The sequence below is a fragment of the Pseudorca crassidens genome, chromosome 4, assembly GCF_039906515.1.
Source record: "Pseudorca crassidens isolate mPseCra1 chromosome 4, mPseCra1.hap1, whole genome shotgun sequence".
Taxonomy (NCBI): Eukaryota; Metazoa; Chordata; class Mammalia; order Artiodactyla; family Delphinidae; genus Pseudorca; species Pseudorca crassidens.
This window is the reverse complement of record NC_090299.1, coordinates 115576454-115591540: the sequence shown is the minus strand read 5'-3', so window position 1 is coordinate 115591540 and position 15087 is coordinate 115576454.

Here is a 15087-nt window from a genome sequence, read left to right as displayed (position 1 = left end):
ATACTGATGCCTGAGGTGTCACTACATATTCACTAGAATGGCTAAAGTTAAAAAAAATATTGCCAAGTGTTGGTAAGGTTGTGGAACAAATGGACCTCTCACACACTGCTGGTGGGAATGGAAATGGTGTAAGTCTCTCTGAGAAGAATATGGCAGTATCTATAAAGGTAAACACAGACTCACTACATGACCCAGCAATCTCACTCCTGGAAAAATAAAAACATGTATCCATACAAAGACTTGTTGCCAATATCCCTAGGAAAATTACTCATAATAACTGGAAATAACTGGAAACAGCTATACTCTCCATCAACTGGTAAAAAGAGAATTAAATTGTGGCTTATCCTATACTATGAAATTCTACTCAGCAATAAAAAGGGGCAACATGGAGGAGTGTCAAAAACATAAATATGTGATAAGTAGAAATAGTCACACCTAAGTGAATACACGCTCTATGATTCCATTTATATGAAATTCTAGAAAAGGCAAAACTTTGGTGATGGAAAGCCGATCAGTGGTTGCCAGGGGTCAGGTTGCAGGGGGACCAACCACAAAGGGCACAGAGAAACTTAGGGAGATAGAACTGTTCTAAGTATTGATTGTGTTGAAGGTTACACCACTATATACAGTTAACACATTTCATCAGGCTGTATAGTTAAATGGATGAATTTTATTGTACATAAATTATACTTCAGTTAGGTGACACCACAGCATAGATGAATTAAATCAGAATCTCTGAAAGGTCTGGGCATCGATATTTCTTAAAGCTCCCAGGAACTTCTAATACGCAGCCAGAGTGAAGAGAAGAGCTGCTGCTCTAGGAAAAAGAAACGTTATGCTCAAATGTATGTACAAAAATAAATAATGTTATTTTATAACTTTTTTTAATTTTTAAGAACAATAAAACTGGATATCTTCAGGGAATAAAGTAACTAGAGCACAGAGTCTACAAATACGAATAGAGCAAATTAGTCTAGAAATACAACTTAGGAAAGATCATGGAAGGCCATGTTTTTTCATAGTGAAAAAATGTTCCAGACTATCCATCAGAAAGCAAATTTTTCCCTGAAAATTTGTAGAGAAAATATTCTCAATTTTTAGAAGTAAAAATATTATTAATATTCATGTATCTGCAAAATATCATTATTGTTGTTGATAATATTCACGTGGACTGTATTGTGTCCATGCTAAGGATGATAGTCAAGAAGAGAACTGATTATTATATCACTTTTGACCTTGAACAAGTTTTCTACTTTTAACCTCAATAAGCTTCTATTTACTAATCTGTAAAATCAAGTGTCAAGCTAAAGGATTTCACAGCCTCCTTCCAGTTCCATTTCTTCACATGCAAAGGAATTAAACCCAGGAAACAATACCATATTGAAAATAATGGAGCAGGGTCTCAAGGAACCTGGATCTGGAAACCAGTCAAGACACATGACTGTTATTCTTTCCTTCTTTTTTCTTCAGGGGCCATACGGTGCCTGTCCTTCCATCTGCTTGCTTCTCCTTGTTCTATAGACTCATGTTTTCTGCTCACTTATCTTGTATGTGCTCAAAATGTCAGCTTCAGCTCCCAGGTCTACAGGATCTTTCAGATTTGTTTCCAAAATTTGAGAAAGAATTTTATCTCTGATTCCAACCTAAAGATGGCCCCTATCCTTTTGGGTCCAGTATCAATTCCTGATGCATTCCTATCTGGTGGGGTTTTGTTTCTGGGGGTGAGGTTGGGAAGCAGGGAGAATTTAATACTTACAACTGTTCCTTCCTGTGCAAGGCAGGCAATGAATCTAGCTAATACCTTAGCAATCTAGTCATTTATTTTTTACTTTGCAGTGTTAATCATGGATCCTGCTATCTTTGAGAGTGCTCTACTTTTATTATCTGAATATAAGTTCTGGAGATGTGTGTCGTTTGTTTGTATGCTTCAGGCAACATTCTTATACTGTTTACTGCAATTTCTTCTGAAATCAATTATCAATTTATTGAACATTTTAGAGCTATAAAGTTTTCCCAAATATTAGATATGCATTTCCTCAAAAAAAGGTATTATTTTTATATCTAACAAGAGAGAAATTTTTTGTGCCTGACTGTCTGACTGTATCAGCAACTCTTTGATTTGAGGAGCAAAATCCCAAGAAAGTAGTAATTAAACATAGTTGATAATGTTGGAGGTGACATCTGATAGTCTGATACTTAAAATAGCCATAACTTGAGAATACTGAGAGTGAACAAAGATTTGTAGTTTAAAAATCAGAACTTAGTTCTACTATTATGTGTGCAACATGTACAGTAATTTTATGTGCACATATGCATATACACATAGTTTCATGTGTATTGTTAAGATCATTATAGAGTATATGCTTGGTCTCTTAGTTAACCCTTTCTGTTGTCTTTATACAGTTAAAGAACCCCTTCCAGCCCCAGGAAGAGAACTTAGTGTGCTACCTACTGTGTACATCTGTCTGGGTCCACTTCTCTGTGTCTGTCTCTCTCCTTCTCTTTCTCCTTGCTTCAGAAGTAACTCAAAAATTCTCCCTGGCATTTCCATGCTAACTCAGTTTTCCATGGCAGCATTTAAGCTTTCCTTGAGGGTGGATTACGCTCCCATGTAAAACAGATCAAATCTTTTGGGCCATTAACCATTCTTCAGGCTGTAATGCAGCACTGCCAGTATGAAATATAAAATTGCTCATTAGAAACCAGTAAGAAAAAAATATTCCCCAATAGGCAGAATCTAGCATCTCTAGATTGCATGCATCATCACAGCACCAGCAGCTGCTTCCTTAGGCACTGGCAGAATAGTAAATCTGAAGGTGTAGCTATTCATCTACAGTATGGTTAGGAGGAAGCCAGGAAAGAACAGAATAACACAGGGTGAAAAATGGGTTGCTGATTAGCTAAGGTTACTGTTTAACTCCAAACATTATGGCAATATAATCATCCTGCATCACTGTACAAGGGAAACTCAGTATTGCCCTAATTACTTTGCTCTTTTTATTCCCATCTCAGCATTACATCCAACAAATGAATGGGCAGACCATTCACTTATTATATACATAAATTTATATTATCTAAGATGGCGTATGTACTTTGATCATGTAAAGAGAATTATGGGAATTGACATAAGTTTTTCATCTAAGTCTCCAAAGTCCTAGCCCAGGACACAGGGTTAAGCCATCACTCTTAAAATCAGCTCTGGCTCTGACTATTCCAGTGGGGGCAAAAGATATGAATTTTAAAACTATTCCCCCAAATCTACAGCCAGTGGAAAGTTCATTCATCGAGAAGGAACTGACTGACTTGACATTGAGGTGATACTTCTTCTAGGAAGGATCCTTTAGGAATCCCCAAAGTCTGGCCTCTAGAATTTTCCAATAGACATTTTTTATCTTGTAAATTTATATTTTTTATCTTATAAATTTAGAAGGTCCCAAATGGTTTTGCTCATTTAGGTTTATAATAGTTGTCAGACTAAATATTCTGCACTAGTCCACTTAGGAAGTATGTTATTTTAACTAACAAGAATATTATGTTTCGGGCTTCCCTGGTGCCGCAGTGGTTGAGAGTCCGCCTGGAGATGCAGGGGACACGAGTTCGTGCCCCGGTCCGGGAGAATCCCACATGCCGCGGAGTGGCTGGGCCCGTGAGCCATGGCCGCTGAGCCTGCGCGTCCAGAGCCTGTGCTCCGCAACGGGAGAGGCCACAACAGTGAGAGGCCCGCGTACCGCAAAAAAAAAAAAAAAAAAAAAAAGAATATTATGTTTCATTTTATTTTGATATGATGATAATGAAAGATTGATGGAGTAGAACTGGAACCCTGGTGATTCTCATTTCAAGAAAATAACCTATTCAGTATTTCTCTTCTGAAAAACACCATTTTATCTTATTCATTGATGAATATGTAGATAGTCAAAACGAAACAAAAATCTCCTATAATTCCAGTGAACAGAGATAGCGTTAGTAATACATTAGTATATCTTTCCAAATATATCTATAATATTATATATAATTATACTTATATAACATACGTAGTATGTATTCTTTGTAGCTGGTCTGAGGATATTAATTAATATATGATCCTGAGTACATGCAAATGTGTGGGGCGAAACACGAATATGATTTACTTTCTCCAACACAGCTTTCCCTGCTTCAAAAGTGTGAATTCTCTCTTCCAAGCTTGGAAATTCAATATCTTTTCTGGTAAAAGTCATCACCATGGAAAGAGTACAAATAAAGAAGAATTCCAAAACAAAATAAAGCCCAAAAAGATAGGCATAGGCTTTGGGGATGGTTTTCTTCATCTAGAACTATCAATCAAGATGTTAAGCACTCATATCACATTTCTATCAAACTCACGTGAAACCTGGCACTTCCGAGCCTTGCTCCTCTCATAATCATATGTTCCTGCTCTCCGTCAAACAGTTTTCAGCTTCATGGCAGTGACATCTGTACCTCCAGATGTTAGTGTGTTTTATCAGGCCCTTCTCAGCCATTTTGATCAGGGTACATGTACACAAATTATACTATAAATCTTCTCACGCTTCATATGCTATATCAAATAAGTAAAACCAGCAAATTTACACAGAGCTACAGTAAACCTAGGAAATGTAGCTTGAGATGTAACACACTATTTATAAGGATATGCTATTATTCTTAATCCCTCAATTAATACCAGCTAGCACTACTGTACAGATTTATTACGGACCATATGCTCCTTAATTATCATCGCCTCCCAAAGTTACCACCCTGCACATCTGCAGCCAATGGGGGCTGCTGTTCCTCTGTCCCTGCCTCAGCAGGATCTGATAACCATTTTTCAGGTGGACACCTTGAAGAAGAGTCAACCCCAACAATGGCTCAGAAGAATGATTAAAATAAAATAAAAGGAAAGGGAAACAAGCTGTTTCAGGGAGAACACTGAGGATGGGGGAGATCCATTGTCAGTGATGTACCTCATCTGTTCAGGTTCATATTAGCTGAAATGTTTTTAAACTGTAGACTGTTAATGTTCCGCCTCCAAAATCTGGCTGTTGCTAATGGAATTAAAGAGGAGTTCTCCTCTTTTGAAGCAAAGGAGACTGAATGCACAGAGTGTGCAGACAGTACCATTGTTCTCAGATCAAGATGTGTCTTGCTGATTTAAAACCTTTTGGTCTGCACAATCAGGGGAGACATAACTCATAGGGACTTGGATTAAGTTTTTAAAGATTTACACTACAATTTTCAGTGAAGTTCTAGTTAATTAATCATCTCTGTACATCACAAAGGAACAGTTTTTATAAACTGTTTTCACCTTTATTGGAGTTTAACATTCTTAAGGTCACACATCTCTTTCCTCCGGTAGATGCAAGAGACATATGTACCAAGGCAAATGCTTCCTGAAATATTGTAGGCCTGATTAAAAGATGGCAAGCTTTAGCAGAAAGATAACTGGTTTGTGAATCTGGAGGCAGATGTTGGGAAAGTCACCTAACCTACAGTTTTTCGTTTGTGTTACAGAGGGCTTAAGCTAGGTGAACCTCGAGGTTACCCCATCCCTACATTAGTGACACTAATGAACTAGTACTGAATTCAAAAGATTTACAGTCACTTGCATTTTAGCCATCCAGGGAGCTTGATGACTATTTTTAGTCCTATTCTATCTCAGTAGAAATTGAGATCTCAAGAATCCATTTATTCACCAAATATCATACAATCAGAATCACTTTGAGGGTCAGTATTTTGCTTTGGAAATTTTCATATTAATTCCCAAAAATTTCTTTAAAAATTTTTCACAACTAAAGCTTTCAAGTATTTATTTACAGAAATAAATAGAGCTTAGAATAGTCAAGAAAAATCTAGAAGATGAAGAACAGCAGAGCTGCAGGACTTGCTACCAGAGTTCAAAGCTTATTATAAAGCAGATAACTAAGACAGTGAGGTTTCAGCCCAAGAGTAGACAAGTAAACCAAAAAGACAGGATGCAGAGCTGAGAAACAGACCCACCCCGATCCAGTCACATGATTTATAATAAAGGTGTCACTGCAATCCAGTGTGGACAGGATAGTCTCTTCAATAAATGGGAAAAAATGAAATTTGACCGCTACCTCACACCATGCACAGTAATTAGTTTGGGGTGGATTACAGACCTAAATGTAAAAGGTATCTAATAAACTTTCTGAAAAAAAAAGAAAAACAGAGGAGAATATCTTCAAGATCTTGAGATAGGCAAATATTTCTTAAACTAGAAAAGGAAGAGTTAGCCATAAGAAAAAAGATAAATAAATTGCTGTGCATGAAATTTAAAACTTCCACTCTTTGAAAGGCACCATTTAAAAAATGAAACTGCAAGCCACAGACTGGAAAAAAATAATTACTATACATGTATCCAAGAAATGACTCATTTAGAATATGTAAAGAACTAGAAATCAATAAGAAAAAGACAGACAACCAAAATTTATTTTAAATGAAGGAAACACTTGATCAGGCACTTTACAAAAGTGAAGTATACGGCCAATAAACATAAAAAGAAGCTCAACATTCTTGGTCAGCTGAAAAAATGCAAATTAAAACCACAGTGAAATACTACCACACATCATCCAAAATGGTGAAAAGTAAAAGGATCTACCCTGTAATAGCAAATGTAGTGACAACGTGGAACTCTCGTGTATGGCTGATGGGAATGTAAACTGAAGTAACCCCTTGGGGAAACTTTTAGCCCATCTACTAAATCTAAACACGGGTTTATCCTGTGACCCAACAGTTCCACTCCTGGGTTATGTCCACCAAAAACATTTATAACAATATTCATAGGAGCATTATTTATAATAGCTAAAACCAGGAAACAACCCAAATTTCCATCAACAAAAGAATGAATAACTAAGTTGTAATATAGTCATACAATGAAATAATTCACAGCAGTGAAAAAGAACAAACTGTTGCTTCATACCAGAACATGACTACAATCTCACTGAAATAATGTTGGGCAGAAAAGAAGCCTGACATGAAAGAGTATATATTATATGATTATACTTATATAAAGTTCAAAAACAGGCAATGGTAAATAATATATAGTGGTAAAGAACAAAATAGTGGTTACCTCTGGAATGGGGGAGAGAGTGAGGGCTGAGCAGAGGGCTGGAAACCTCCTGGTGATCTGGGTGGTGATTACATGCATATAAAATTTTCTTCTTGTGATCTATACACTTTATTGTTTGCAAGTGATATCTCAACAGAAAAGAAAATGTATGTGTGTATACCTATGTGTATGTATCCATCTTCCAGAAAACAATGTCAGATTATAATCTATGCGTATCATAATTTTTGTTCATGTTTTTAGTACATTTAAAATATTTTTCTGAATGTAAATTAGAAACCCTCAAAATAAAAAATTGAGTTTCCTCTGTAGATGAACATATTCTTCCTTGGACAGATTTACATTCTCAAACGGAGTATTAATGTAGGGCTCTCTTCTTATTTAAGCTGCCTAAAAAGTCATGAGGTAAAGAGAAAATTGTTTAACGTACGAGAATGCAGGTAGGCATGTGTCGAAGTGGAAATTTGTTATCATGTCAAGTGAGTAATGCATTTGCAGAAATGGAACCAGAACCAACAGTCAGTTTGAGACCATTCTTTTTCCCTGTGAACTGAAGTGCATATGGGGCTGAATTATAAAGGACTGAGACCCAGAGCACCCCTGCTGCTCCCCAAACAGAAGTGAGATCCACCAAAGACCGGAAGCCCCAGTGGGCTCCCCTGTCCGGAAGCTTAGATTCAGAAGAAACTGACACTTACCATTTACTATTTTTCTTTAAAGCAGGCTTTAAAAAAAGTCACACTTTGCTGCCTCAATTTTCTCTTCTAAATGACTTTGATGCACACCAAAAATGGTACAAAAATGGCTCCCAAGTCTCAGCTTCCCATTTCCTAGACCAAATGGGCAAAGCTTTCAAACAGGGAGCGAGAAGATGACTTACCTCCAGTCTTCCTCTCTGTCTAGAATATCAGTTCTCATCCACAGCAGCCCCTCAGACTCAGGTGGTGTGAGCAGATATAAAATGAGTCACAGAAATGTATTGTTATAAGCAAAGAATCAAAGTTGCTTTGTAAGAAAGTAGTTTTAAGTAGTAACATTTCCATTTTAAAGTTGAAAAAAATGGCAGTTGAGTGTTTGATAACTTGCCATAGGGCACAAAACTAGAAAGAAGTAACCTTTTTTTATCATTAACTGTCTCTTCATGAGAGTGTATTGTGTAGGAAAACGCTCACACACTTGTGCCGTGAAATGATGGCTCATCTATTACACACATCAGACCTCCTCATCAAGTTATCACGAGCTCAAGGTCTTATTTTCAAAGAATAGGTAAATTCACCTCCATGGTACTATATTGAATCAGCCATTTTTTAACTAGGAAACTGCAATCACATATTAAAATGTTATGGTCACACACCTTAGGTAGGACAAATTCTCAGGCACTGGAAATTAATTACCTGACAGAACTTCTGGCTCAAAAGTGATATTCAAGGAAGCAAAAATAGCTACAAAGCTGTGATGTATAAAATATTACACTTTTTACAATGTTCCTGAAGAGGCATGAAAATGAACATGTAATCACTCTGATATTGCCTATATCCCTTTTTGTGTTTTCTACATAAGTGTTTTCTTGTTGGAACTTAGACATTCCTTCTTAAGAAACTTACTTTGTGTCAGAGCCGACAGATAGGAAATTATAACCAACTATGTAAATATGACAATTAACTTCCTGACTAAACAAAATAACACCTATTTCTGAATAGAAAAAATTATTTTAAATCAGTAGGAAATACCATGTAATGTATTTATGCAGTGTAGCTAGTTGACTCAGCCCAAACTATGTGTCATTGGAACAAGGATAACTGCTCGTGTAAAGCTGTTTTCTATCCATCTGAATTGTGCTGATTTCCCTCACTAAAATCTTTAATTCATTCTAGAATTTCATAAGCATAATTAGTTCAGAAAGATACAAACTCACAGAACATAAGACTTAAAATAGATTCAGAGGGCTTCCCTGGTGGCGCAGTGGTTGAGAGTCCGCCTGCCAATGCAGGGGACATGGGTTCGTGCCCCGGTCCGGGAAGATCCCACATGCCGCGGAGCGGCTGGGCCCGTGAGCCATGGCCGCTGAGCCTGCGTGTCTAGAGCCTGTGCTCCGCAACGGGAGAGGCCACAACAGTGAGAGGCCACAACAGTGAGAGGCCCGCGTACGGAAAAAAAAAAAAAATTGATTCAGAGATGACCTAATCTGATTCCCTCCTTTTATATACATGAGGTCCAGAGAAGTGCTATGGTCAAGTTCACAGAGCTCCCATTCCAAAAGTCTTTTATTGTGACTACAATCTAACAAATCCAGAAACCTTCCCTATTTGATTTGTGACTCTCTAGACTGACCCTGATAAACACTAGTTTTAGAAAATCAAAGTTCTTTTTAAAGGTCAATGTTCAAATATAAACAAAAGAGGTTCTTTCATACCCATATAATTTACTATTTAAAACAAAGGTCTGAGTTCCTTGACTTGTTTCTAACTATAAGGAAATTACTACTGACAACTTTGAAGAAACTGGGAAACCAAAATGAAAACATCCTCACAATTCTAACATCTTAGAATGCCCACTAGATGTTGTCAGGGAATCATGCCAACTCGATGCGGAGTAAACAGCAGTGCCTGCATTTATGTTATTTCTGATATCAAAAAGCTTGGGCTGTGACTAAGGCTGACAGCCCTTACTACCTACCTATGAGACCCTAGGCAGGTTACATAACTTCTCTGTCCCTTATTTTCCTCTTGTATTAAATGAAGATAATAATACCACCTGTTCCACAGGTTTTTGTATACATGTAAACACACGGAAAACACATAGAACAGTGCCAGATGCACATTTTGGGTATTATCATTCTCATTATGTTGATGATAAGATGGGGATGATGATGATGATGTGTTGTTGCACATGTAAAAAAGGAAACAGTGAATAAGATTTAGTTATTTATCCTTAATTGGTCATGAATAAATTAATTTCAATTTAAAATTTACTTCAGAATTATTTTAAAAATTAATCTTGTCTTAAGTTCACCTAGGTATGTCATCTCCACTTGCAAAGCCTAAACTCCATGCCTTAGATATCTCTGTATATAGGCTATAGAGCCTGGCAGCTTGCCTTATACATATCACCTGCTTAATAGGCATTTGTTGAATTAATGAATGAAGGTTTAAATAAACCAAGCTCAAAGGAAAAAGAGATTGCTGTTCCCGCCCCCTCACATACACATATCAACCCTGCCCAATTTATTGGAAGGTGCCCAAAGCACTGATGAGACATTTGGCTAAAGTCTTCAAAATAGTACACAGATAGATAAATGGTCTTTTTTTTCTTACAGCTTTTAATATCCTGTTCTTTATAAATGACTTTCAGACTCATTTTCTATTACAGTTATCTTCTGAAAATGTATTATACCCTAATAGCCAGGCTTTTTCTCTGTCTCTAATCCTAGCTTTTTGGTTTGGTGCTGCTTTTTTACTTTGAGACATTAATTTAAGTATTCTGCTTGTCAGTGGATGAGTGAATGAATTATTCATTTTATTATGAAGCATAAATTTTAAAGAACAGCATTATAACTTCTTTTTATATGCCCCAAATAATGGATCATTCCAGAAGCCATTATGGCACGCTTTATCTAACAGAGGGTGCACTTTTTAAAGCTGTGTCAAACTAATATGTTTTAGTATAACTATGAAACCTTAAAAGAAGCCAGCTCAATTTAGTATCTAAATAAAAATATAAGCTACACTTCAAGTCAGAAATTAGGTTATATTGGAATTCCCTGATTATTATTACCATTAACCAGAACAAATGATTAAGGCGAAGCCAATATGGCAGTCACGGCCTCCTCTCCATAATGATAACCCAAACCCTCACTCCCCTTATCCAAATGTTATCCTCATGCATATGTGATAGATATAAACTAACAAACAGGATTAATATAAAATAAATTAATCTCAGCATTAGTTACAATTTTTTCTAACTGAAGACTCTACCATACTCTGCACTTATGTATAAACATGCATATATAAATTAGACTGAATTGCACTAAATATCTATTAATATTGTATAAGGCATTGTATCTAAAGTTTCTGATTTTGAAGATCACTGTTAGACATTAATATTTTAAAGCTGTGTCTCCATAACCAAGCATTTTGAACACCCTATATTAACTATTGTTTTTTTCCCATATGCTATAGCCTCTGCTCAACATAATGACAAAAACAATTTTTTAATGTGTTATTATAAACTCTTGTCTACATACCCCCTTTCTCAAACTTATTTCATTTGTTGTAAGAGCAGCGAGGTTTAGCTGACTGACATCCTGTTAGACTCAACAGATAATATGCATATTACTTTCTGACCCATCTTTATTTTAAAAAATTAATAAAAAGGAACATGAAAGATAATCATTACAGACTAAGGAACAGTCATTACAATGGAGGAGATAGATTTACTCAATGACAGAGAAGTGAATGAACCTAGGCAGTTAAGACTATTGAGGAGCATGAAAAGCCTTACTGATTATTTTAATTTCCTAAATTCTTTAGTGTTCTGAAAGGCTCTTTAAAACTTCACATTCTTTCACATTTGTCTGTCGCTATTATCTTGTCCAAAGCTCTCACTCACCTTCATGCTACCGAGAAAGACCGTTAGCATCAAACTGGCAAGATGTAATCAGAGTTTATTGCCTCAGATAAAAACACTGCCACATTTTTTATCTTTTTATTAAATTTACAAACTTGGGCATCCACATTAGGGATCAAAAGGTGATTGCCTGTTTCCTCTACCGGAATACAATGTTATACTTCTCATATAGTAAAAAACTCTTTCTTTTGGTTTGGTAAAGAGAAATGAAGTTTTTTTTTAATTGAAGCAGGGCCCAAGAACTTTCCTTTAGATTATATTCAGGATGATAATTTCCTTAACAAAAAAAAAAAAGAGAGAGAGAAAGGATGAATTTAAACATCTGGCCCTCGCACCCAGATATATTACAAAAGCAAAGTAAGTACTATATTCTTGGAGTACAGCAATAATACTGCTGATTCAGAAGTCAGACAGTAGGAGAATTTTAGGGTGCCCATGTCTACAAGACACATGATAACAAAAATTAGAACTTTCCTTAACAAGGTTTAATTGTAGCACAGTTTTAGATCTCAAAGAAAAGTGTAACTTCTCCCTCCAAAAATATTTTTTACTTTATAAAAATGACTACCAACTTCCACTTTTGAGATTAGATGGTTAGATATTCTGATTTGGAAACGGATTCCAGAACTACTGGGAGTATCCATTAGCTGTCCACCAGCACCTTGGTAGGCATTGGTCAAAAGAAAGCAAGATATGAGTGTCATTAAAATTACATTTAGTAAATATTAACAATGTTTCTTAATTATAAGGAAATTACAAGTATGTAAATGTAACTGCTATTTTTCTATTTCATCTCTTAATAATAACCACCATTTGCTGAGCCCATTAGATGCCAGGAACATTACATACATTAGCCAAATAAGATGGACATTATTCTGTGTGTGTGTGTGTGTGTGTGTGTGTGTGTGTGTGTGTGTGTGTATAAATGGAAAACAAGGACAGAAAATTGTCCGAGGCCACAAATAATTACTCACATGCAGTAAACTAGGATTCAAACAGGTTTCTCTAACTCCAAGACCACACCATCTTGTTTTGTCACTTGCTGCTAATGAATCAAAAATTGTTCAGCCTGAGGTAGCTCTTCAAAGTTGGTTGAATAGCTCACTATGTGTAATTCACGAGTGCCCTGCCTTACCTCCAAAGTTTTATATAAAAGCTTACATGTTCTTGAAAATAAGGTCTTCTATATATAATATTTCAGAAATGCTAGCTACATGTGCCTCAAGAATACATCATATATTTTGTAGTTGAATCATAGCACATTCTTAAACTGAAAGCAACATATCCAGATATTTTTACATTATAAATCCAAAAATCTACAAAGATATAGATCATTTATTTTACCAGCTGCTGTATGTGCATAATACCACATTGTACTACCAAATGAACTATTAGACTATGCATATTTTTGGAATCAATATTTTTGAGCCTTCTTATAATTCCCTCTGGTAAGGCAGATTTAAATCTTTTTGCAAATATAAAAAAACTTATATATTCAAATGACTGTTGTTCTTCAACAATGTAATCTTAGAGGACTTTCATGCATATTCTTGTATACCAAATGATTTGTAGAGCTCGTCTTTAAAAATTAACTTCAGGGCTTCCCTGGTGGCGCAATGGTTGAGAGTCTGCCTGCCGATGCAGGGGACACGGGTTCGTGCCCCGGTCCGGGAAGATCCCACATGCCGCGGAGCGGCTGGTCCCGTGAACCATGGCCGCTGAGTCTGCGCGCCTGGAGCCTGTGCTCCGCAACGGGAGAGGCCACAACAGTGACAGGCCCGCGTACCGCAAAAAAAAAAAAAAAAATTAACTTCAGAGATGATTAACCACAGACCTACCCTCCTGATTTTATACTTATAACTGCTTTGGGACAGCAACAGCCTCATCCATCCAAATATTATTACCCTGTCTTATTCAACAGGCCTGAATTTTAAATATATTTGTCTGATTTCAAGAAGAAAATCTTTCTCCACAATATTTTCCATACTACTCAGAATATTCAAGAGAATGTGTGATAGGCTTGGAAAGGAAATCCAAGACTGTATACATTGGAATAAGAGATCTTCTCAAGATGACAACTTCCAAAAATTGGAGGTATATAGCAACATTAAAAAAATAATTTGTATGACTTTATTTGTCACATCTCATGATACCTTAAGAGACTTTGGTTAATGAAATTTATGCAGTTCAAATTTATCTTCCTGAAAAGGAACAAGTGTGGGAAAAAAATCATTCCAAAATCATTTTCAAATTAGATATGAAAAGAACTATCATTAATTTCTAGAAATTGTACAATCAGACTTCTAGATTTAGTAAACAAAAATCAAAAATTGTATAGAATTTGTGAACTCTGGAACTGGTTGGAGCAAGGGTGACCTGACAGATAATGTTCATGGGAAAAGGCAGCCTATGATTAGAAATTGTGGATAATCGAAAGTTACCTGAGGGTGAGAACACAACCTTAACATCATCTAGGTTGTCCTATTCTGATGAATTCCACTGACCCCTAAATACCCAGGAAAGAGAAATGAGGTTTTAAACCTCATTTAAAAGGAAGTTTAAACCCCGATGCTTATTCATGATTTCTCAGCTTTGAACCCTCATGATCACCTTATTCTTCTATACATACTTCCCAGTTTTATACTTTGGCATACTATTTTCTAGGACAGTAATGATGAGACCCATGTTATGTGCTTCCATAGTACACTATACATTATAGAACCTCACACACTTTGAATAATTACTTATTTAACATCCCCAAAAGGTAAATCTATTTTGCACCCGTAAATGCAAAACCCAGATCTAAATGGCTTTCCATTACATCTCCGGTGCCTAGCAAGGTGCCTGGCAAATAGCAAATGAATATTGGAAGGAATAAAGGAATGAAGGAAAGAATGTAGGGAGTAAGTGATTTTATTCTCTGTAGAGTAGACCTTGATGCATAGTACAAGTAAATGTTTTTAAACTGGCAATACAATATTTTTTTATCGATGAGTATATTGCTTAAGCTTTAAGTATTTTACTGATAGTTTATTAAATATACGTTTACTATTTTCATTTCTCTTACTCTTATCCCATCTCTTTCAGATAATGACCAAAAAATTCTCATAGTCCTTTTATTGATAAGAAACACACACCTACACACACACACACACACACACACACACTTTTAAACAAAAGCCTAAAAAAAAGAAAAGTCTGTCAGAAAATCTCATAAGCTCTGGGGAAATAACACATTTCAACAAATCTTTTCACTTGATGAAGGATAGTTACTTTGAAAGGGAAAGTTTGCTTTCATAAATAGATTTTAACGCTAATGAGCCCACAAGAAAGGCTTAGGAATGACTGTTCTTGAAAAAGATCAAGACTATTGTCACACTGAG